General features: G+C 48.2%; 1 protein-coding gene across 1 annotated transcript in view; it reads right to left on the bottom strand.

Moving 5' to 3' along the window:
* LOC142470136 (uncharacterized) overlaps positions 1-26,877 on the bottom strand; it is a 59,799-nt gene that overhangs the window by 32,746 nt on the left and 176 nt on the right. The window lies entirely within an intron of this gene.

Here is a 26,877-nt window from a genome sequence, read left to right as displayed (position 1 = left end):
TACCCTGTTTACAATCAAGGTCATCATTTAGAGACATTCAAGAAATTGATTGAACATGATCTCAATTATTGGCAAGGGGATATACCTGTTCCACACAATAATATTTCTAAAGAAGAACTGCTAAAATTGTACGAAGAAAAAATAACAATCTTACTATCAAGAGCGCAGACAATGCTTACTCGTTGTCATGCTTACTGATGATTGCAGAAAAGAAGTCCTTCGACAGCTAACTGATCTTAACTCATATTGTACACTCAAAACCAATCCTACTAATACTTATCTTGTGGAGCTCTTAGGTTTGATTGACATGGGGAAGGAGTTGCGGGTACTTAACGATCAAGAGGCCTCTTTTCTTTCACCAATGCACCCTGTCATACCTATTTTTCACCCTCCCAAAGATCCATAAGTCTCAAGTCTGCCCACCTGACAGACCAAGATCTTTTTATGGGTTTCTGGGAATCTACTGTATTTATGTTTTTGGTGACACCAACCCATATCGACCCAATATTATTTTTTATCTGCGTTATATTGATGATTTGCTAATAATTTGGCAGGGAGATACCCAATCATTATTATCATTTTCCACTTACCTTAATACCAATGATTACAATTTACATTTCACATATTCTTTCCACAAACATAATATTAGTTATTTAGATCTTTATTTATACATCGATATGAATTGTTGTATTCAAACTGAGCTTTTTCGTAAATTCAATGCCCACAACTCCTTCCTCATGGCCAACAGATGACACCCCAAACCTCTTTTGAGGGATATACCCAAAGGCCAATTTTTAGGATTAAAAAGAATATGTTCAGATAATGAAACATTTCTCAGTAAATACGAGGAGCTCACCCGTAGATTTAAAGCTAGGGGATATGATGACCAGGTGATTCAACAAGCCTTCGAAAAAGCTCTACATACTGACAGATCAGATTTATTACGTACCAAGAAAAGCAATTTCAGTAATAAAAGGGGAGTTGCATATCATTCAGATGTCGCGCCTCTATGTATTACCAATTTTAGCAAACAAGCTAACCAAATCCGCAGTATCGTGGAGAAACACTGGGATTGGATAAAGATCTTAAGAAGTTTACTAAGAATAACCCCAGGTTTGTTTTCTGGAAGGCAAAAACCATTGGTCACTATTTGTCCCCAAGTTTACTTAAAACTGACACAAAAAAGATCACAGTGTCAAGTGGCTTCCACAAATGTGGTTTTTGTACAGTTTGTAAATATGCTCGTTCGATTTCATCAGTTGAATGTCATCACACTAAGATAAAACATAAACTAAAGACTTGCAATACCAATTATGTCATTTATGTTCTCAACTGCGCTTGTGGGAGCAGGTATATTGATAGAACGGTTCGACCTCTAAAAATTAGGATAACAGAACATCTTAGATCCATAAGAAAGAGTGATCAGAGATACCCAGTCTCCAGACATTTCGCTGCTTGTCAGCATGGTTCTTAGTGGTTTTTCATTCAGTGCACTTGAACATATTCCTATACCCATCAGAGGAGGTAATAGAGAAGCCATGTTGAATCGCCGTAAAATGTACTGGATTTATACTCTTGGGGCTTGTGCCCCAAGTGGTATAAATACAGACTGGGAGTTAAAACATTTTTTGGTATGATTAAATATATCAGAGCCATACAAACCCATCTGCTCTCACTATGTATATAGACATCAGGTGCATATGTATTTCCAACCAATTATAATATTTGTGGTTATTATAGTTATTTTTTTGACACTAGATATATAGTTTAATGATACATTTTTTATATTAAAAACATTTTTGGGTTGGATTATACATTTGCACAGATGTTGGTTGTTATTTCTTGTAATATTTAGACCTCTATTTATATGATCATGTAAGAGGTAATTTATTGCAATTATAACGTAGAGTTGTTATGTAATCTTTGCTGTCATTTAGTTTTAACTCGTTATGTGATGTTTCATATACCGTAGGTTTACCAGTAATGAGGTCATAAATGTTCCTTGTAGTGAGTAAGTGGAGGTGCATTTATCTTGTGTTCTAAGAATGATCATTTGATGTGCCATTAACTATTGCATTCATTGGAATATTCATATATAAATATTAGAAGTTCTTTAGATTACATATATTCTAATTACGTCTTTTTAAATTAAACCTATACTTTAGGAAGATATGTGACTAATATATATATATCTTATATATACTATATTAGTGAAAGCACTGTATGCCTGCCTGCCTGCCTGCATGCATGCCTGCCTGCCTGCCTGCCTGCCTGGATGTCCGGTGTCCCTAGGGGAAATCTGATTGGTCCCTTGGCCCGCCCCCGCACACCTCTCATTGGCCTGAGGCGGAGTGACGGGCCAAAGGACACACACACAGGGACACACACACAGGGACACACACACAGGGACACACACACAGGGACACACACAGGGACACACACACACACACACACACACAGTAGGGGGGGTGTACATTAGCAGCATGTATAACCCGTGGGGTGGGGCTCACATACCCGCCGGTCCCGGAGCCTCCGCCTCTTCCTCCCCGAACATCAGCCTCCACACCCGCGCGCACCTCCTCCTCCTCTCCCCGTGTCTCCCTGTTTCCCGCGCTTTCAGCCCCCCCCCTCTCCCCCCCGGCGCCGCTACAGTCAGCGGGGGAGCGAGCGCCCGGGACACAGCGGGGGAGCGGCCACAACAAGCTGCCTCCCGCCTCAGATCCACGTGGGAGCTGCCGGACGGGTGAGTGAGCGGCCTTCACCTCCCCTCACTCCCCTTCACCTCCCCTCACCCCCCTTCACCCAACACTCACCCCCCTTCACCTCCCCCCCTTCACCTCCCCTCCCCCCCCCGGCGCCGCTACAGTCAGCGGGGGAGCGAGCGCCCGGGACACAGCGGGGGAGCGGCCACAACAAGCTGCCTCCCGCCTCACATCCACGTGGGAGCTGCCGGACGGCTGAGGGAGCGGCCGGACGGCTGAGGGAGCGGCCGGACGGGTGAGTGAGCGGCCGGACGGGTGAGGGAGCGGCCTTCACTTCCCCTCACCCCCCCTCCACCCCCCCCTTCACCTCCCCTCCACCCCCCCTCCACCCCCCCCTTCACCTCCCCTCCACCCCCCCTTCACCTCCCCTCCACCTCCCCTTCACCTCCCCTCCACCTCCCCTTCACCTCCCCTCCACCCCCCCTTCACGTCCCCTCCACCCTACCCCTTCACCTCACCTCCACCCCCCACGCCCTTCACCTCCCCTCCACCTCCCCCCCTTTGCACCACCTGCCCCCCCTTCCCACCACCTCCCCCCCTTCCCACCACCCCCCCCTTCCCACCACCTTCCCCCCCCCTTCCCACCACCTCCCCCCCCCTTCCCACCACCCCCCCCCTTCCCACCACCTCCTCCCCCCTTCCCACCACCTCTCCCCCTTCCCTCCTCCTCCCCACCACCTCCCCCCCCCTCCCCACCACCTCCCCCCCCCTCCCCACCACCTCCCCCCCTTCCCCCCCTTTCCCCCCTCCTCCCCACCACCTCCCCTGTATACACACCAGCTCCCCCCCTTCCCACCACTCCCCCCCTCCTCCCCACCAACACATGTATACACACACACGTGTATACACACACGTGTATACACACACACATGTGTATACACACACATGTGTATACACACACACACATGTATACACACACAAACATGTATGCACACAATATATACATACACACAATGTATACATACACACAATGTATACACACACACGTACACATACACACACACACACACACACACACACACACATGTATACACACACACACACACATACAATGTATACACACAAACATGTATACACACACACACTATCCCCAGCACCACCACATCAGCACACCGGTATCCCATGCCCCCCCCAGCACACTGGCATTCTCGGCTCCCCGCCATTCCCAGCCCCCATCAACACCATCAGCACCCACACATCGCCACCTTTGCACCTCCCCCAGCGGCACACCCACATCCGCACCCCCACATCAGCACCAAACCCTCCCAAATCAGCACACCGATACAATCACCATCAGTACAGCCACAGCAGCAGTACCACCGCACACCGCCATGGGCCGCGTGGACCACTCCCCACCCAAATGCCACCCCCACACAACAAACATCCCGGGCAACGCCGGGGCTCTCAGCTAGTATATATATATATATATATATATAGTTTTAATTCAATCTAGTTTCCTTATTCCTATGCTCTGTTGGTGTTTTGATATTATAAATCAGTTACTTTGAGTTTTAGATCATACAAATCAGGATACATAAACAATTATGCAATTATGAAGAAAGTTTAATTTCTGTTCCATTCATCCTGTTGTATTGTTACATTTATATCCATATATCACTGCTTAGTGATTTATGGTCCCTTTGTTTTGAAATGTATTGATATTTGTGAATATATTTTTTTCTACCACAAGGGGTCGCTGTAGACCATAGACATCGCGCTTTTGCGTGTAAATTTGTTTCCGGTTGTGGGGATGTATTTAAACTGTAACAACTCTCCTAATTAGCAGACACTCTTTGATAAAGTGCTATTTTTAGCACGAAACCGGTCAGAGGTTGCACTGTATACCACCATGATGTCTGCCAAGCAATAAAAGTTATTTTTTAACTGCATATCTTGCCTAAGCTCCAGATTTTTTGGAACTGCTGTGCTCCGTTTTCTTCCTGCTTCTGGATCTCCCTTTCTATTCTTATAAATAAGAACCTCACCCTAGAAATCAACACAGAGGGAGACAATGAGGGACGATTTGTAGTGGTATAAGTCAGGAGTGGAGGAGCAGAATACCTCTTAGGCAATGTATACAGACCAAATGACCACAAAACAGGAATATTATAGTGGGCGGAGACTGGAACGCAGTCCAAGACATGATCAAGTTCCAAAGGCAGCATGCCCAAAAACAATATTCAAACAAAAAATATGAAACTGATTAAAGAAGCAATAGGGGTGGTAGATTGTTGGAGGGCACTTCATCCACTAGAGAAGGACTTCTCCTTCTACTCCAAGGTGCACAACTCCTTCTCAAGATTTGATGCATTCCTCATAACACCAAACTTACTAAACAAGATAGGGAGATAATTATTTCCGACCATGCGATGGTACGCCCAGACATGTGGCTAGGTAGAACAAGACCAAACACTTGGAGATTTCCAAATTATATGAATGTAGCCTGGGTCCCCTGGTTCCCCAGTTCCCCCGCTTACCTCTGCGGCGAAACGTGCAGAGTGTTGTGGGATCGTGCGGGTGCCAACCGCAGTGTGCGCACGCATCTGGCAAGTGCAGGGAACGTGGCGGGGAAGGGTCAGGCCTGATCGATGTGGCGACTGAGTCGCCGGAGTCCCGTGGTGGAGGAAGGGACTGGCACCGCCATCCTGTATATAGCTGCGCAGGCGCGACTCCGATCCTGCACATACGCAAGCACGAATAGTTGCGGTGGCGATCATAGTGCTCCACAGCAGAGAGACCGGGACTACAAGTCCCAGCAGCCCTCAGGGCTGTAGTAGCATATGAGCAGGCTTAGCCAATAGTGCTGCAAGGTTATGCTGAGAGGAAAAATGATACTTTTCGCGTGCTGCAGCCACGCCAGTCGGAGCTGGGACATGGAAGGGGTAAGAGGTATGTGCAGGTGTCTGTGGCACCTGCAGTAGGCCAGATATCCCCTATTAGGCCCTAGCTAGGCCGTGACTCCCCTGTGTAGCTTGTGGTTGCTGTAGGGATAGGCCCATAGATAGGGACACAGCCCCTGTAGCACTAGCACATAGAGACACAGCTGCGCTGGCCATAGGTGATCTGGGACCAGATCACCCAGCTATATAAAGACTTTTAAAGGTGGTACCATCCACGAGGGACCCACCCACCATAGAGGCGGAGGCATCGCGAATCATCACTTCAGATCCGTGGATTCCATCATTGTCATCTGCGCGCCCGGGTGTGGACACACACGGCAGGTACCTCTCCTCTCCAAGTGAACCAACGTACACCTCAGTTCTAGTGGGCAGCGCTGACCTACACACTTTTGGGTGGGACTACTTAGGGAGACAAGGGTGGTTGGGTGCCTGAGAGCCCTTTAGGTGTGGGACTGTGCATTGGAGGCGATATATATATGGTCGTGCGTGACCGAGTGACATATGAATATATTGAGTCTATATCCCCTGCACTAAAACACACCCCTACAAATCATCCTCACACATCCTCTTCTATCCATGCTTCTCGTCCTTGCTTCTGGGGATATCTCTCCCAATCCTGGTCCCTCCTTTATTTCTACATGCTCTTGTCCTCGCCTCCCACATGCAACCTCTACTCCTTCTGGTGTCAACCCCTCTAACCTCATACCCATCCCGTCACCCTCCCTCATCTCTCCCTTTCTCCTGTGCCCTTTGGAATGCTCGCTCCCTTTCTAACAAGTGCCTCTCTGTGCATGACTTCTTTCTTTCTCACTCTCTTCTCCTATTTGCTATAACTGAGACCTGTCTCACTCAGTCTGACACTGCTCTGGAAGCCGCCCTCTCTTATGGCGGCATCTCTTTCTCCCACACTCCGCATCCTGATGGCAGGGGTGAAGACGTGGAGCTCCTGCTCTCCTCTCTCTGCCGTTACCGAACCCTTCCTATTCCCCACTCTCTTGCATTTCCCTGCTTTGAGGCTCACACAGTCCAGATCTCTCCTCTCTCTGTCCACGTGGCGGTCATCTATCGCCCACCTACCTCTACTCATCCCCTTCTGCCTGTCTCTCTCACTTTGAATCCTGGCTCTCTTCCTTTCTCTCCTCAGACTCCCTTTTCTTCTCCTTTCTCTCTCTATCCTCTTCTTTTGGCCTTCAACAGTGGACTGCAGCAAGCACCCACAAGAATGGCCACTACCTACTGCTGCGGCCGAGTTTATTCGAGCATTTGCCCATTCTCGGCCGCAGCAGTAACCTGGCGCGCGCCGGAGGGTGCCGGGCGCACGCCGAAGCAGCGGAAGAGCGCCCTCCGATCGGGGCGCTCTCCCTCCCGCTGCCGGGTCCGCCGGGTCCCCCGGAACCCCCTGCCGCCCTCCCCCACATCGCGGGACAACAGGGCTCCCTCGGGGAGCCCTGGACGCGCGCGCAGGGGGCGCAGGCACCCGATGACGCGTGACCGCGCATCGGTGACGCGCGGCACGCCGAGGGGCTGCCACTAGCAAGCCGGGAAATCTCCCGGCTTGCGGATCTGGCCGCAGTGTGATAAAGTGTGTCGGTAGTGTACACCTGGTTTTCACTAAAAAACTTTTCTCTCACTGATTTCTCCATTTCCTCTCTCTGACCATCACCTCATCTCATTTTCTCTCTCTCGCTTCTCCCCCTCTCCATCTCCATCTAGCCCTCCTTTCTGCAGAAACCTGCGCTCTATAACCTATCAGCTTTTGATTCCACTTTACACTCCTCCCTCTCCTCTCTTAGCCCTGCTTCAGACCCTGACAACTTGGTCAGGAACTACAACTCTGCCTTTTTCTCGTCTCTTGATCTATATGCCCCGCTTTCTCTCTGCTGTCCTCGCCCTTCTAACTACCAGACCCTGGATAAATTCCAACACCCGCATGATGCGTTCCTCCACTCGTTCCTCTGAACGCCTCTGGAGGAAATCTCATACACTCGCAGACTTCCTTCACTACAAATGTATGCTGTCCTGTTTCAACTCTGCCCTCTCTCAAGCTAAACAAACCTACTTTTCATCACTAATCAACACGCTCAAGTCTAACCCACGCCGATTCTTCTCTGTCTTTGACTCTCTACTCAGACCACCCTCGACTGCCTTCCTTGACTCTTTTTCCTCTGTATCGGAGGAGGAAGTGTCCCTGCTGTTCTCCTCTTCTCCCTCTACCACCTGCCCTCTTGATCCCATTCCCTCCCATCTCATAAAACCTCATGCTCCTTCTATAATCCTTACGCTCACACAGATTTTGAACTCTTCCCTCTACTTTGGTACCTTTCCATCCTCCTTCAAGTATGCAACAGTTATACCATTACTCAAAAACAGCAAGATTGACCCTACCTGTCTTTCTAACTATCGACCTATCTCCCTCCTGCCTTTTGCCTCCAAACTCCTTCAACGTCTTCTCTCGATTGCTACATTTTCTCAACACCTATTCTCTCCTAGACCCTCTACAATCTGGCTTCCGCACTGCACATTCCACTGAAACAGCCCTCACTCAAATAACTAATGATCTCAATGCTGCCAAAGACAGAGGTCATTACACTCTGCTCATATTATTCAACATCTCTGCAGCATTTGACACCGCGGACCACCCTCTTCTCCTTCACATTCTCCATACTCTTGGTATTCGTAACAAAGCTCTATCCTGGATCTCCTCTTACCTCTCCCAGTGTACTTTCAGTGTCTCTTTTGCCAACACCTCCTCCTCCTTTATTGATCTCTCTGTGGGGGTACCCCAGGGCTCTGTCCTGGGACGCCTTCTCTTTTCTCTTTACACACTCTCTAGATGACCTAATCACATCTTTTGAGTTTAAATATCACCTCTATGCTGACGACACACATATTTACCTTCCAACCCCTAATCTTACACCTGCTGTACAGACCAAAGTTTCTGAATGTCTCCCTGGAATATCATCCTGGATGGCCATCCGCCGACTGAAACTTAACATGGCAAAAACAAAGCTCCTTATACTTCCTCCCAAACCTGGCCCTACTACCTCCTTCCACATTACTGTTGGAAGTATCATCATTCACCCTGTAGCCCAAGCACGCTGCATAGGGGTCACACTCGACTCCTCTCTCACATTTGCCCCTCACATTCAAAACGTATCTAAAACCTGTCGCTTTTTCCTCCGCAATATAACAAAGATACGCCCTTTCCTCTGTTACTTGACTGCTAAAACTCTGACTCAGGCCCTCATTCTCTCCCGTCTCGATTACTGCAACCTCCTGCTGTCCGGCCTTCCTGCCTCTCACCTGTCTCCCCTACAATCTATCCTAAACGTTGCTGCCAGAATCACTCTACTCTTTCCTAAATCTGTCTCCGCATCTCCCCTCCTGAAATCCCTCTCCTGGCTTCCGATCAAATCACGCATCTCACACTCCATTCTTCTCCTCACTTTTAAAGCTTTACACTCTTCTGCCCCTCCTTACATCTCAGCCCTAATTTCTCGCTATGCATCATCCCGACTCTTGCGTTCTTCTCAAGGATGTCTTCTCTCTACCCCCTTTGTATCTAAAGCCCTCTCTCGCCTTAAACCTTTCTCACTTTCTGCCCCTCACCTCTGGAATGCACTACCCCTCAACAGCAAGACACACTTGCTTAAAGAAGCATATGAGTAGCACTTTGGCTAAAACTATACACCAGGGGTGAGCAAACTTTTTATGCCGAGCCCCCCTTTTCATCCATGAAATTTCTTGGGCCCCCCCCTGCCTGATGTAATCAATCACATGAAAAAAAAAAACTCCTTTATTAAAACGGTGTACAATGTAAATACAAATACAGCTCAGCCCCGTTATAGCGCGGTCCTCGGGGGCCACCCGATCCAATTAATTTTATTAATCAGGGGCCACCCGATCAAATTAATTATTTTTTTAAATGGCCGCAGCGCACCCGATCGGGAGGAGGGGGGAAGAGGTGGAGTGAGGCGCCGGCAGCCATCGTACTTACCCCAGCATTCCCCTTGCACTTCCCCCAGCAGCCTCACTTCTACCAGTCCTTTCCCCCCCGCCTCGAACCCCAGTCTGTCACTGGTTCCCCCCCCCAGCAGCCCCGCACCCCAGCCCGGCACCCATCCCCCCTGCCAGCAGCCCTGCTGTGAGAGTGTGCTGTGAGTGTGTGCAGTGAGTGTGTGCAGTGAGTATCTTGTAATACCCTTCGGGTTATGTAATGCCCCAGCAGTCTTCCAGGACTTTATCAACGACGTTTCTCATAAAGTACTCAACATTTTTGTAATAGTTTACTTGGATGACAATGTAAGTAGAACACGAAGCAAATAGCGCACAGCCAGGGAGTCACGCGGTAGATAAAAAGTAAGTTCCATTTATTTCAGTGCATGACTGATAAAATCATCACCCCAGAGGGGAAAAAACATACAGCCTCCTACGCGTTTCGGACGAGTAGGTTCTTTATCAAGGAGTATGGGATATCAAGCAAGTAGGTGATATAGCAAGTAGTATATAACCCTAACTAAATCTAGATAATTAAAAACACTCGCGAAAAATCACACTGACCCGTCAGTGCGCATGCGCGTGATGTCGCGCGAGGTGCCACCATATCCGGCGTAATGCCGGTAGGTAGAAACGCCCCGCTGTTCGTTCGCGCATGTTCACCACGGAGACAGAATGAAACAACAAAAATCACACGCCTGTGACCATGCAATAAGTTCCGTCCCACGTGGCATGCCTTCAGGTCACCGATTGGCGCGTGTGCGCGCCACCATTCCGCCAATGGGAACAAAGGCTGAAGTAGAAACACGCCCACCCCTCGGTACCCTCCGGAATCGCCATGAATGGGCGCAAATCAAGCCACAATAAACAATAGAGTCACCCCGTGGTCGAATAAAATACCTGGAATCCAGAAGTGAATATTCCTATCCTACTTGATGAACAAACAGGGTGACTCATAAAGGGTATCTGACACCAATTGCTCCATATCCCATAGATAGCAAATATAACAATAACAACAAATACATCCCTTGTCAATGCATTAACACCTAAATGACAACGGAGTTAATACAAGCAGTACAACAACCACAATCATTACAAAAACATAACAATGCAAATCGACATAACAATTAAAATATAACAAATTGTTCTGCTATATATTTATAAGTGTTCATCCCACTGGAGTGATGAACCAATGAATCAACAGTATTGCCTTACAATGATTTCTAACAGTAGTTATATCAGACATTTTAAATGAATAGTCTTAACGTATCCAAAGCAAGTGGTATGCATGGTAAATATTTATACACGTCATCAACTTGTACTATCAGTATACAGTATAAAAAGTCAGGGAAAACCCCATATTGGGCAAAGAATACATTAAGATTAATGACATACAGCATATATATGATTTCTCAAATACCCATTTCAACAATTCAAGAAGTGGCTCAGATTCCACTCTATGTTGAGACCGCAGGGGGCTCTAGTTTGTAGCAATATGCCTCCCTGCGGTCCAACACATTGAGTAAATCCCCCTTTCTCTCGCTAGCAAAAACTTTTTTTGTTATATTTGCTATCTATGGGATATGGAGCAATTGGTGTCAGATACCCTTTATGAGTCACCCCGTTTGTTCATCGAGTAGGATAGGAATATTCACTTCTGGATTCCAGGTATTTTATTCGCCCACGGGGTGACTATTGTTTATTGTGGCTTGATTTGCGCCCATTCATGGCGATTCCGGAAGGTACCGAGGGGTGGGCGTGTTTCTACTTCAGCCTTTGTTCCCATTGGCGAAATGGCGGCGCGCACGGGCCAATCGGTGACCTGAAGGCATGCCACGTGGGACGGAACTTATTGCATGGTCACAGGCGTGTGATTTTTGTTGTTTCATTCTGTCTCCATGGTGAACATGTGCGAACAAGCAGGGGGCGTTTCTACCTACCGGCATTGCGCCGGATATGGTGACATTACGCGCATGCGCACTGAGGGGTCAGTGTGATTTTTCGCGAGTGTTTTGAATTATCTAGATTTAGTTAGGGGTATCTAAGGCACCTACTTGCTTGATATCCCATACTCCTTGATAAAGGACCTACTCGTCCGAAACGCGTAGGAGGCTGTGTGTTTTTTCCCCTCAGGGGTGATGATTTTATCAGTCATGCACTGAAATAAATGGAACTTACTTTTTATCTACCGCGTGACTCCCTGGCTGTGCGCTATTTGCTTCGTGTTCTACTTACATTGGATTTCCTCTTCATGGCTGGCACGCCACTACGGATCACCAGTGATTATTGGAGTGGGTAAGAGACTTACAATTATTCCTCATGACTGTTATAGTTGAGTACTCTTATTTGGATTGTTTTCAGTGGATGCTATATTGCTTATATCCGTTGGAGTGACTTACAGGTCATTTTTTACTGATACCCACTCCCGTTCACTTCACTATGGGGCTTTTCTATTATGCTTTGATATCTGGATGAAGTTCTACTGGGGTGGAGCACCCTATTTCCCCTATTACTTGGATGACATCCTGATTTTTTCCCAAGACCTCCAGGATCATATTCGTCACACCTCCTACGTTCTCTCTCGCCTCCGTGAACACCATCTGTACGCCAAGCTGGAGAAGTGCACCTTCCAACAGACCTCTACCCAATTCCTGGGTTACATCATTTCTGACGAGGGTTTTATGATGGATCCCGGTAAACTTCAGCCAGTGACTGAATGGCCAAGACCGATACTCTCAAGGCCATACAACGCTTTTTGGGCTTCGCGAATTACTATCGCAAGTTTATACGTAATTTTTCTACCATTGTGGCGCCCCTTACAGCTCTTACGAAGAAAGGGGCTGATCCAGGCTGATCCATTTGCTTGGTCCCCTGAGGCTCACTCCGCCTTCATGGTACTCAAGGAAGCATTTGTACCCGCACCCATCCTCCGTCATCCTAACATCAATCTCCCCTTCGTGTTGGAAGTCGAGGCCTCCGACTGCGGCGCAGGGGCAGTGCTGTCTCAGAGACCTACCCCCCCAAGACAAGTTACATCCCTGTGCATACTTCTCCAAGAAATTCTCACCGGCTGAGAGGAATTACGACGTGGGTAACAGGGAGCTCTTGGCCGTGAAGATGGCTCTCCAAGAGTGGAGACATCTCCTGGAGGGGTCAAAAGAACCGTTTACTATCCTCACGGATCACAGAAACTTTCTCTACATCGAGAACGCCCAACGCCTTGGTCCACGACAGGCTCGTTGGTCTCTTTTTTTTTTCCAGGTTTGATTTTCACCTTTCTTATATTCCCGGGACAAAGAACGTAAAGGCGGATGCACTTTCCAGACAATATTCCCCTGAGGAGAGACCAGAGGAGTCCTTGGAGACCATTCTCCCACAGGAGATGATTCTCGCCACATCTACCTTCAAGAACCTTGATAAAATTATGCATTTTCAGACGCATTCCTAAAGACTTGGTGGTTCCCGACAGCAAACTCTTCGTACCCTCCAAGTTTGTCCCTGAAGTCCTGACCTGGGGTCACTCTTCGAAATCCGCAGGCCATCCAGGGTTTAAGAAGACTTTCGACCTTATTCGTTGGAATTTTTGGTGGCCCAAAATGTACCAAGATATTTTGGAATATACCCGCGCTTGTCCTATCTGCGCGCAGAACAAGACACTTCGTCAAAAACCCCAAGGTTTCCTCCTACCTCTTCCAGTCCCCGACCGTCCCTGGTCCCATATTTCTATGGATTTCATCGTGGAGTTACCCAAATCCAGAGGAATGAACACAATCTTGGTGGTCGTGGATAGATTCTCTAAGATGGCTCATTTTATCCCACTTAAGGGACTGCCCACCTCTCCCGCCCTCGCTGATATCTTTACGGATCAAATTTTTCGGATTCATGGGATCCCTTCTTCTATTGTTTCTGACAGAGGGTCCCAGTTTGTGTCCAAGTTTTGGAGAACTTTCACTAAGAGATTGGGCATCTCTTCCTCCTTCTCCTCTGCATATCACCCACAGTCAAACAGACAGACGGAGAGGATTAACCAGGCCCTCGAGAAGTACCTAAGATGCTTTATATCTGATTCCCAGGATGATTGGACTCAACTCCTCCTTTGGGCAGAGTATGCTGTTAATTCTGCCAAGAATGAAGCCACCCGTGAGTCACTTTTTTTTTTTTTTTTTTTAATATAAATTATGGGTTTTACCCTCCCTGCTTACCCATCTCCAACATTCCTTCTGGGGTACCGGCCGTAGACAAACGCATTTCTTCTCTCCAAACAGCATGGTCCAGTATTCAAACGACCCTTCTCAACTCCTCCCACAGATCTAAACTTCAGGCCGATCGCTGCCGTCGTCCTGCGTTAAGGTACAGGCCAGGCGATTTGGTATGGCTCTCCTCTAAAAATATCCACTTAAAGGTACCATCCCCAAAATTGGCACCTAAATTCCTGGGTCCTTTTCCTATTTTAGAACAGATCAATCCTGTGGCATTTTGCCTCCACCTACCATACAGTATGAAGATCCCCAGTGTTATTCATGTTTCTCTCTTAAAACCTTTCATCTCCAGTCATTTTTTCCCAGACCTGACCCGCAAGCCGTATCCAGTGACCATCCAAAACAATGAAGAGTATGAGGTTCAATCTCTATTGGATTCCCGCGTGTCCAGGGGTCAACTCCAGTTCCTGGTACAATGAAAGGTTTTGGACCCAAAGAGAGGTCTTGGGTTCCTTTAAAGGACATTCACGCTCCGGCTCTTCTTAGAGCCTTCAGAAGGAGGTTTCCAGAGAAACCTTTTGAGGACCGTCCAGAGACCTTTCCTGAAGAGGGGGGTACTGTTAGGAATCTGATTTCTCAGCGCCGTCCGCGCAACACACAGACTACCCTCAGGGAGATACAGGAAGCGCAGCGCAACCTCCACTTACCTCCCTCCACGGGCCGTCATCTCCTCCGTCGCCGCAGGGCCCCTTCCCTCGGCGGCCCCACCGCTCCTCCTCCTTCTCAGTGGCAGGCGCGGGTCCTCCGTCCCGCACGCACACGTGTCCTCCTCCAACGCTGCACACGCAGCTTACAGAGCACACGCCCAGCCTTCTCTTCTACTTCCACTCCTGCTATGAGGCTCCACCCCTGTGCACCGCACGGGTGTAATCAGAGTGCTACCAGTGCTCACCTGGGTTGTATCAGCCACATCTATCCAGAGAGGCTCCTTGCAGTCCTCCTGACCCGCCTCCATCCCTGATTGGTCTTATCTAGCATCTATGAGCCCTCACTCATCGCTCGACATAGTCTCTGTATGGAAGTGTTTGGTGTACTCTCGGTTACTACAGATTTTGACACACCTCGACCAACTACCCCCTTTGGCTCTCAACTTTGGCTCTCCTTGGACTACATATTCTCTGGCATCCCACGATCATGGCTCGGACTTCAACCTTCCTCATCTCTCCGCTCCCTGACCTCGGCAAGGCAATTACTATTCTACTCCTATACCCAGTACCGGCAAGTATTGTCTACGTTACTTATACACTGGCGACACACTTTATCGCAGTGCGGCCAGATCCGCAAGCCGGGAGATTTCCCGGCTTGCTAGTGGCCGCCCCTCGGCGTGCCGCGCGTCATAGACGCGCGGTCACGCGTCTTCGGGAGCCTGCGCCCCCTGCACGCGCGTCCAGGGCTCCCCGAGGGAGCCCTGGTGTCCCGCGATCTGCGGGACGGCGGCAGGGGGTTCCGGGGGACCCGGCGGACCCGGCAGCGGGAGGGAGAGCGCCCCGATCGGAGGGCGCTCTTCCGCTGCTTCGGCGCGCGCCCGTCACACTCGGGCGCGCGCCAGGCTACTGCTGCGGCACAGAACGGGCAAATGCTCGAATAAACTGTGCCGCAGCAGTATCTGGCCTGGCAACGCTTAACACCACACTCCGGACTCGCTCCCTTTGCTGGGGGTGCGTGTATCCCTACTTACCCCTTCGGCAGAGGGGACGGGTCTGGTCTGCGGGCAGTACCAGCGTAACATTTTGGTCCGTTGAAAAAGAGGGGGCTACATATTAAAGATATGTAATTCCTAAACCCTTCCTCTAATTTGGATGTCAATACCCTCAAATTAAAGCTGATAGACTGCACTTTAAGCCCATATTGATTATGTAACTGTAACTTGAATTTATTTTGGTACACAGCTGAAATAACAAAACTTGTATCAGTGTCCAATTATTTCCGGACCTAACTGTAGATGATATCTTTATGCTTTGGAAGGGGACGGAACATGATCTGATTGAGTTTGTAGCACATATCAATGGGATACCATCGACCATCAGGTTCACAGAATGTCACAGCACAAAGGAAATCAACTATTTGGATACAGTGCAATGGAGTAGGAAAAAATAGGCACTAATGCACCAGGGAACCAGGAAAAGAATGATATCCAAGAGAGCGCGTGTCACGATGACATCAACTTTTATCAACACATTTATATTGCTTGCCAGTGCTCAAAAGTACACAGCAAAAGCGGAAAAAAGTCTCTAAAGTGCCCAAATTGCACACATAGGATAGAGTAGCAATAAAACACTTGGACCAATTTTATTGCCACTGTGACGTCACTCCGCAGCGTCCCGCAACGGAGCAACAGCGCGACATATTGGAGTTTCATTCCCAGTCAGCCAGTTCACCCCTGCTTGTGGCTGCACTAAACGGAGAGCTCTGTGAACCACCCAGGTCCTCACTGATCAATCCGGGGACCCTCCCAGTGCGTCTGCAGGCTGCAGATTGCTCGATCCGTCTGGAGCCCAGCTGGCCGGAGGGGAGTTTCCCACAGAGACGGTGACCGAATGCAGAGGTGTTCCTAGGAAGGAAAAGCATCGCAGCTGCTGTCCCAGACGCCTGCCAAGGGAAACATACTCCTGACTCCTGTATGAGCGGCCGAGTGGTAACTTGTGTGTTTAACACACTTAATGTTTATGTCCTAATACCTTGATGTACGCAGAGTATTTATCCCCTATTTTAATATACACTTGTTACTTTCATACTTCACTATTTGCATTGTGCGCTGTTTTTTTGTCTCCATTACTGTGAAATGTCTGCCATACAAATAAGGCTGTAACTTCTTTAGAGCCCACACTATGGCCAAACACTCCTTCTCAATGGTGGCATATGGCACCTCTCTGGGCAGCAGTTTGTGGCTTAGATATACTACCGGGTGCTCCTCGCCCTCCTCCCCCACTTGGCTGAGTACAGCCCCAATGCCAAAGTCTGAGGCATCAATCTGCACCAGGAACTTTTTTGCATAGTCTGGAGCAGCAAGTATAGGAGTGCTGGCTAGTGCAGTCTTTAATGCCTGAAACGAGACCTCACAGGCAGGAGACCAGACTACCAGTACAGACTGTCGCTTCTGGGTCAAGTCAGTCAGGGGTTTGGCAATGGCGCTACACTGAGGGACAAACTTTCCCTGCGGTGCCTAGGAAAGCCATGACTTGCTTCTTGGTTTTGGGAACGGGCCACTGCACTATAGCTTCCACCTTAGCTGGTTCTGGCTTAAGATGCCCGCCAACCACTCTGTGCCCTAGGTACAATACCTCTGCCATCCCTACTAAGCACTTGCTGGGTTTCAATGTGAGTCCCGCTTCCCTAATCCTGGCTAGCACAGCAGCTACATGCACTAAGTGTGAGTCCCACGAATTACTAAAGACAGAAATGTCGTCCAGGTATGCCCTTGCAAACCCTTGCATACCCTCCAGCAAGCGATTGACCAGGCGTTGAAAGGTAGCGGTGCATTTATCATCCCGAATGGCATCACTAGAAATTCATAGAGGCCACTTGGGGTAATAAATGCAGACTTCTCTCTAGCCTCCTGGGTCAAAGGGATTTGCCAGTACCCTTTACTAAGATCCATAGTCGTCAGATACCTTGCCCCCGCGAGTTCATCTAACAACTCATCCATGCGGGGCATGGGGTAGGCATCTGACACCGTGCCCGCATTGAGCTGCCGGTAGTCCACACAGAACCGGGTGGTTCCGTCCTTCTTAGGCACCAGGACTACCGGACAAGCCCAAGGGCTCTGGGACGGTACAATTACCCATACGGCCAGCATCTCTTCCACCTCCCTCTCTATACTGCCCTTCACCTCTGCTGACACCCTATAAGCGTGCTTATGCAGAGGTCTCAGATCCCCTGTCAGCACTGGGTGTTCTGCAATGTGTGTCTTCTCTGGCTTGTCTGAAAACAGAGCCCTATACTTCTCTAGCATAGCCCTGGCTTCTGCTCTCTGCTTGACACTCAGCTGAGCCCCTATCGCCACCTGCTCTATGGTACCTCCCTGCCTAGCCTCCCCCAGGAGATCAGGCAGAGCATTGCTCGCCGGATCCCCTATCGGTGGGCTGCAAATGGCCAGCACCGACGCCACACTCGGTGCTATTTACTCCTTTAGCATGTTGATGTGATAAGTCTTATTTCTCCCTGTCTCAGCATCTACCTGTACAACATAGTTGCACTCATTCATCTTTTGCAGTACCGGATACGGTCCCGACCAGGCAGCCATTCATTTGTTCTCCCGAATGGGCTTGAGAACAAGTACCTGATGTCCTGGGATGAACTCTCTGCTACGGGCATTCTGATCATACCAAGTCTTCTGCTTGGTCTGAGCAGCCCTAAGGTTGTCCTGTGCCAACCCCATAAGCATCTCTAACCGGTCTCTGAGATCTATCACATACTGAAGCACAGACACATCAGTAGTGGTAGTCTCCCCTTCCCATCCCTCACGGAATAGGTCCAGAGGTCCCCGTACCCTGCGACCATATAGCAGCTCAAAGGGAGAGAAGCCTGTGGATTCTTGCGGTACCTCTCAGTATGCAAACAGTAAATGCTGCAGGTGAATCTCCCAGTCTATTCCCTCTGCCTCTATAAATGTTCACAGCATCTGCTTCAGGGTACCATTGAACCTCTCACATAGTCCGTTGGTTTGGGGTGGCAAGGGGTCGTGCACTGGTGCTTCACCCCGCACGCCTCCCAGAGACACTGGAGCAATTCACTCATGAACTGCGACCCCTGATCGGTTAGGATCTCACTAGGGAAACCTACCCTAGAAAAAATGGCTAACAGAGCTTTAGCTACTGCCCTAGCATCAATACTGGCAAGCGCTACCGCCTCAGGGTACCGGGTGGCAAAATCCCCCACCGTGAGAATGTAGCGCTTTCCTGACCAGCTGGGAACCATGAGGGGTCCCACGAGGTCCATAGCTACCCACTGAAAGGGTTCCCCTATTACCGGTAACGGGTTCAGGGGTGCCTTCACATGGTCACCCGCCTTACCTACTCGCTGGCAGGCATCACAGGATCGGCAGAACTCTGCCGCCTCACTGGATCCCCCCGGCCAGTAGTAACGCTGCAACAGCCGGGCTCGCGCCCTAGCGACCCCCTGATGCCCCGCTAGTGGAATGGAGTGGGCTACCCGCAACAACTGCTGCCTATATTCCCGGGGTACCACTAGCTGTCTCTTCCCCATCCATACCTCATCTAACCCGGTGGCCCATTGCTCTCTGTATAGGAGCCCGCGGTGCCACAAAAAGTAATCAGACCCCTTGCTTGGCTTAGACTCGGATGCCCGCAGTCTCATGCCCTCCAAGCTGGGATCAGATCGCACCGCATCCATAAACTGGGCACCTAACTCTGGCCACCCCCCGGTCACATCTGAGTCAGGGGGACAGGGAACAGGTACAGGGAACATTAAGTCAGTGTCAGAAAGTGACTGAGTCTGGCTTACCTTTCTGGTCTCTGTAAAGACTACTGGAACTGTAGGTACCAAATGCAGGGGGACAGGGGCTGGTTCTGGTGCGATCCTTGCTGACTGGCTCCTGGTGATCGCTGCAACAGGCGCCAGCTCAGTGGTAAAAACACAGGTAACGTGTCCTAGGTCGTTACCCTGCAAGACCTCGGCATCTAACCCAGGTAAAACCCCCACCTCCCTCATGCCACGTCCAGCACCCCAGTCTAAAAAGACCCGGGCAATCTGGAGCGACCGCGGTCCTCTGTCTGGCATGGTCACTTTCATCCCGGTGCCCGGGAGAAACTCCTCTGGCCGCACCATATCAGGGCGAACCAGAGTCACGGTGGCACCGGAGTCTAGCAAGCCGTCCGCCTGCCGGTCTCCGATGGTCACCTTCCGCAGATGCTTCTGCCGGACATCGTTGGGCTGCATCCCGACTGGAGCAACCTGATGTCCCCCGCTCTCCGCTGCTGGTCCTGAGGTGGCAAGTGCAGTCTCTCCGGTGGGCATCCCTCTGTGGGCTGGTTCTACGGCTGTACTTGGCTCCTCTGTGTGTGCCAGTCGCACACGGGCGACCGGCCTCGCTGCTGGTGAGCGTTGCCCCTGATGGGGTCCCTTGGACCGGTCTCAGTCCGGACAGTCTGGCCTGAGATGCCCGACCTTGTTGCAAGTGTAACACCGCATCTCGAAGTCATTCAGGAACGCATCAAGGTCATCTGTGCCATCCACGAACTTGCTGAGGCTGCGATGATCCGCCCGGGAAAGACCTTGTTCCCCGTTTGCAAGGTAGGAGTTGTGGGTTCTTCTGTGCACTGCTGTCAGGAGCTGTACCCGCTCCGCAGTGCTAACACCCGTTCCCCATGTAGCCAGAAGTGCAGTGAGCCCAGGGATGGCACGCTCGGCAGCCGCTACCTCGTCCGCAACCCCTGGCGCCAAGCCACCCACGACCGGGGGGTCACTAGCACTCTCCTCATGTCCTTGCAGCCCCGGAGTTGGAGGGACCTCCTTCACTCCGGGCTGAATAGCGTCAGCCAACACAGCAGCTACGGGAACTTGCCCCTCAGGTAGGACCCTGCGGTCTTCATGATGCTCCAAATCCTCCTCCAGTTGTGCCTTCGACCGCCCATCTGTCAGTAAGCCATACCCCGCACATCGCTCCACAAATTTCTCTCTGGTCCATGACCTGAACCTTCCTGAGCGATCGCTCATGGTGCCTTCGGAGTATGGGTGAAGGGAACAGTGAAGTCTCTCGTGCTCTTTAGAAGTGTGTGTCAGTTGCTACTTGTCTGAGGAGCTCGCAAGCTACAAGGTCCTCACTATATTACAGAGCACGCAGGAAACTGCAATATAGGTTCAATCAGTATACCACCAGCTGCCACCAGTTTTTTAAAAGCTTGTCACGATGACATCAACTTTTATCAACAGAAAACAAAAAATCCAAGGGGAGCATGGGGAGGAAACAAAAATAAATTTAAGTGCAGCAGAATAGCAATGTGGAAAAAAAGCCTCCAAAAGACTTTGCTCTAATAGAATGACTACTTACAAGATGTAAGAGTCAAAACAACAGGGTTGACTCATACAGTCAGTGGTTGGTAGATGGTAAAGTTGTCATCTGGGTGGATCAGGTTCTCAGGAGGATGTGGCCCAATGTTAAGAGAAAGAAACTGGCATAGCGCAGATCAACCAAGGTAAAAAAGTTTATAACAATAAAAGTAATATACTCACAATCTAACAATAAAAACGGGCATATCACACTGCAATAGTGTAAGAGAGGATAACTGCAGCCAGCTGGCTCACCATCCCGCAACGCACCCCACTTCTCTGCCTCTGCTTCACCGTCAGCTGTGACACAGCTCCATCTGGCGTCTGAAGTCAGATCCGGGTCCGTCGCTAGGTAAGGCTGGATCTTCCGAGACTCCTCTGCTAATGGCTCCGTTCTATTAGAGCCAAGTCGTTTGGAGGCTTTTTTTCCACATTGCTATTCTGCTGCACTTAAATTTATATTTGTTTCCTTCCCATGCTCCCCTTTGATTTTGTGTTTTCTGCTGTTCTGTGGGCGAAGAGAGAAGACTTCCCCTTCCAGTGGGTTCTGAGCAGGGGGTGAAACTGTATTTACATATTATTATTATATATTCACTTATTTAAGTATCCATTAAGTCACTTATTATTAGTGTTTCCTTGTTCACTTTACCACTTTACTATCAACTTTTATCAACACATTTATATTTCTGGGTACTTGATTGAACAGAACAAATTGCAAAATAAATTGTGATTTATTTCCTTAATAGACAAACACACGACATCTGCAGAATACACTTAAAACAACACTCACTGGGATAAGAGAACGAAAGAAATTGTCCTTGGAACGAAATAAATTGTCCTTTGCTTGCCAGTGCAAGAAATGCAGCCTTGGTTTTAAAAGTCCTGTGGTTATGTGGTTATTAACCCCTTCACTCCTTTACTGGTTGCTGCTGTACTGGAACAAAGTCTTGCATCTTTACATCATGGATTAAAATTCAGGAAACACACTGGGAATAATTGGGAAGCCAAAGTTATAGACTGCCCAAAGCTATCTTTAACATGTGGATCCAATCCCCTCTTGGGAACAAAAAACCCCCTGAATAGCCAAGTGACCCACAGTTCATAAGACTGGTCAAAAGGGCTGTCCGGTGGGCAGGGCGCATGGGTCAGGTTGACGCCCATGCCACTTAGCATACCTGGGCTACACCCATTTCTTGGGGCCACTGGGTCTGGTCTGTCTCCAAGGTGTCACTAGCCTGACATCTGCTGTGCATCAGTATGCCAGTATTGTATACATTATGGGCCTCTGGGTCTTGTCATAATTGACACTCTTTTAGACAGGGGGACTCTAAATCTGTGGGAGCCTTTTGAGGCTCCATCATAAAAATAATTACAACCCTTTGAGGCTTGGTCATAAAAATACCGAAGCTCATTCACCCATATCACAGCTGGAGGTCCAAGTAATTCCTGCTTGGACTTACAAAAAAATACATCCTGCCTTACATTTAAGATCTGCTATCATGTGTTGGTTAGAGGGTATGGCAAGCAATGCATCTTGTCTTTTACCCTCGCAGACAGGGAATGGCCTGCACATGGGGAATAAAAATGGCGGGGACAGGGCAACAACAGTAATGCATGGCAAATCAGGTATTAACCCTTTCCTCCCCGTCACAGCGCGTACCCATAAAAATAACAGTATTTAATGGATCATCCAAAAACAGCTACATCACGGGTATAAGAGCCCCCACCAATGCGTTTCAAGCACCTTGAAAAATAGCTTGCGCTCGAAACGCGTTGGTGGGGGTTCTTACACCCCGTGACGTAGCTGTTTTTGGATGATCCATTAAATACTGTTATTTTTATGGGTACGCTCTCTCTTGGATATCATTCGTCTCCTGGTTCCCTGGTGCATTAGTGCCTATTTTTTCCTACTCCATTGAACTGTCTGCCATCAGAAAAAACGGAAGCACACCCCCCATTATGCAAGAATGACTGAAGATCCAGGAGGATACTACCAACCTTAACGTGAGTTCATTCTTTTTCACATTGCTTGATCTCCATTACGATATTATATGCTTGGACACTTAATTGTGAGGTCTCTTACTGCAGTGCTTGTGGAGACCCTGGCCAATTAGTCGGATAATAGTGGAGGGGTGATTTATACCACGTGTTTATGGGTTGGTAAACCATTTAAATATCATTCAGGGGGGGTCACACCCAAGGAACGTTCAATCAACTTTTATGTATATCCAAACAATTGGTCTTTGTTTTTGGAGTATCACACATTTATTTCTACTATTTGGATACAGTGGTCTTCCTGGATAGTGGAAAGCTTGGTACACGGGTCTTCCATAAACCAACGGACAGAAATACCCTATTATTCGCCAGAAGTCATCATCCAGCTACATTGAAAAAGGGTCTCCCATATTCCAAATGCTGGGAGCCAAGCACATCACCAGCAACCCCTTGGAGGTGGACACTGCATTAGAGAAGATGGCGGATCGCTTCAGACAGAGAGGGTATGACAATGAAGAAATACAGCATGCCCTTGTTAAAGCCAGAAATAAGACCAGGGCGGAACTACTGACACCGGTTAATAAAGCACAGGACAGTGATCGGTTTAATGTTGTCTCAACAGTACATCCTCGAGGTTGATACAAAATAGAATATTACCATTATAGAATATACTAACTATGACAAAAAATTGGAAAGAACTTTCAATTGCCATCTCTTTTCTGTTATAAGAGAGGACATAGCGTGGGTGACACGTTAACTTCATCTGATCCCGTGGATAAATATTCAACTGGCACTACATGGCTGAAGCAGACACCTGGAGTAAACGAGTGCAAGGGGTGTGTTAATTGTCAAAACCTTCTTTTAGGAAAAACTTATGCACATCCACATAGTGGTATTTCCATCAAAATTTCACACTTTTTAAATTGTGAATCACGCTATGTAGTGTATATTATCAGATGCCCATGCGGACTGTACTATGTGGGGAAGACCACAAGAATGTTGAAGGAGCGGCTTGCGATGCACAGGTCCTCCACAAGGAAGGCGCTTTTGGAGACCACTGACCAAGATGAGTTGAAACATCAACCAGTGGCTAGACACTTTAAAAATCTCAAACACAGTCTGGCCACGTTCCGGTGCCTGCCGATAGCACAAGCGCATGTTTCAAGCAGGGGCGGCAACAGGAACAAATTGTTACTACAAATGGAAGCAAGACTTATTCATAGTCTGAACACTGTGACCCCAAAGGGTCTTAACGAGGACCTTAATTTGGGATGTTTTCTGTAACTGTTTTTTGAGTCGTGTAATTTTATATTTCTTTGCTGGACCTAATTGCATGCCTGGGGAACATATGGTGATTTGTGGCGGGACTTATTATCTGAGTAATCTTTCCACCTAATGTCTCTACTTTCCTGTGTTGTACTCTGGGATATAAGATGTTAAAGCTCATTAGTATGTACTGTAGGGCCGACGATTATTCTAAAACAAACCTGGGGCAATCTTCAAAAAGACCCAGGTACATGCTGGGTATATGCTGGGTACATGCTGCAACATTTCACACATTTCTGCAGACAGACTAATGGCCCATCGGATTAACAGCGGGGGTCCCTGGCAGTCCCACACAAACTGAATGGGACTGCCAGGAACCCCTGCTGTGTTAATCCGATGGGCCATTAGCCTCTGCAGAAATGTTACTGAAATGTACCCAGCATGTAAACTGGCTAGTTTAAGGCAAGTTTTATAATACTCGTTGGCTCGTCTATATATATAACAGACACGGCGTGACTAAATTGTTTTTAGATTTCTTTATGTGTATATATGTATGTCCCTTTTGTGGTAGTATGGATGGTTAGTTTGTGTCCCATTGATGTTAGAGGAGTTATTCTGCACAGGTTTTATGACTGGGGAACTCACGTGCTGTTAAGGGGTGTCCTATATCGGAGAGGCTATTTAGGTAGGTCTGTAGGTCCCTAGGTCTTCCCTACAGATTGGCAATGTATAAGTACTTTAGTGTGTTCTAAGGAGACATGATGCACATTGGATATATTGCATATATAGATTGGGAGTTGAAGGATGTCTTTTTGATTATCAGGATGCCCCTTTGGTTATATGTGTGGGGGTGGAGATGCCAACTAGGGGATGTAACGATAGGCAGACGGGCTGCAGGGTTGCACAGCTTGCGGTTATGCGCATGCGTGAGGTGTCGTTAATTTGGGGGGATATTATCTGGTTGGATACAGCAATAGGAGTTATGCTGGGAGGTTGGAACCACAGCGCGATAGGAGGAGTACTCTGGGTGAGTAATTGTCAGTTATGATCTGCTGATTCGGTGCCACTGTGATGGTTTTGAATCACTGTGGGGGTTGTGAGCATGTATTCTATTTGCGCATAGCGCATGCGCGATCCTCCCAGTGAGTGGGACGCACGTTAGATATGCAGGCAGGCTGGTCAGATAGTATGCAGCCTATTCAGACCCCCCCTCAAGATGGCGACTGCTCCCTCCACACATCAGACAGGTGATTTTCGCGGGTTCTCTGCTTGTAGATAATGTCTTAAAGGTGTGTTTGTCACGTGTGGTGAGGGTATATGTATGTTTGTCTGTCAGTTTGTCTGTGCACCCCATTGAGAAAGGTCCTGCTCCAGGACCGAAATGTCGGATTGGGTAGCCTATCTTTTTGTACTGATGCCCAATACAGATGTTCGCTTATATTGAATTGAGTGCAGTCTTTCTTTACCGGACGTGAGGATGGTAATGTTATCTTTATTATTATTAGAGATTAGCACCTGTCTATATTGACTAATACATTGAGTGCAAGCTGTGATGTTTTTACATACATACATTATATATATATATATATATATATATATATATATATATATATATATATATATATATATATATATATATATACACACACACACATGTAGAGGTATCAGTACCGTGTTAGCCGAGCTTCAATAATCAAAAAATAAATAGATGATACCGTTCTGTGGCTAACTAAATGCTTTTATTTGTGCGAGCTTTCGAGATACACTGATCTCTTCTTCCGGCGATGTTACAATGAATGAAGCAAGCAAAAGCTACTGTATACTATAAACAATGTCTATTGGAATGTTATCAACTGTTTATAGTATACAGTAGCTTTTGCTTGCTTCATTCATTGTAACATCGCCGGAAGAGGAGATCAGTGTATCTCGAAAGCTCGCACAAATAAAAGCATTTCGTTAGCCACAGAACGGTATCATCTATTTATTTTTTGATTATATATATATATATATAATGTGTGCATCATTGTGTCTGTATATGTAGCAGTGTGTTAGAAAATGTGTGCAGTAAGGTTGAAGCAGAACTCCAGGTTGCATTTCTTACTTTATCTATCTTAATTTTAGGATGACATTAATGTCAGCTCCAGGGACCCCTGCTTCCTGAGATACTTACCTCCGCAGGGGCTGCCGGTAGCATGCACCGCTGATTTATATGTCATCACGAGTCCCTATTAGACCATCAAGACGCAGGACATTTAAATCTGACATTATGTTAGCCCCAACTATCCCTGTCGGAGCTGCTACCTGCAGAGATAGCGGCACACCCTACAGAGGTAAGGATCTCTGGTAGCAGGGTGTCCCCGGAGCTCAAATTAACGTAATTCTATAACTACAGTAAATAAAATAAACGAAGCAAGACCTGCAGTGCTGGCATCGGGTCATATCGGATTTATATAGCAGGGGGCTGCAATGTTACCCCTTTTACCGCTGCAGGGACCACTATTCATTTGTTCTTCAATGAATTTGCTGGAACTCTGGCATCAAAAGGGTTAATACGTGTGCCTGACTTCCCTGCTTCTTAATCACTGTGCAAGTGTGTTTTTTTAAGCCAATCTTCCTATATAGACATAACTTAATGCAATATTTAGTTTCATAACATTTGAAAGTCCACAGAATATAGGGTGAAACCCCCTG

Source organism: Ascaphus truei, chromosome 19, assembly GCF_040206685.1.
Source record: "Ascaphus truei isolate aAscTru1 chromosome 19, aAscTru1.hap1, whole genome shotgun sequence".
In the NCBI taxonomy this organism is placed as follows: Eukaryota; Metazoa; Chordata; class Amphibia; order Anura; family Ascaphidae; genus Ascaphus; species Ascaphus truei.
Note: the sequence above shows the minus strand (reverse complement) of the source record. Positions and strands in the feature narration are given on the sequence as shown.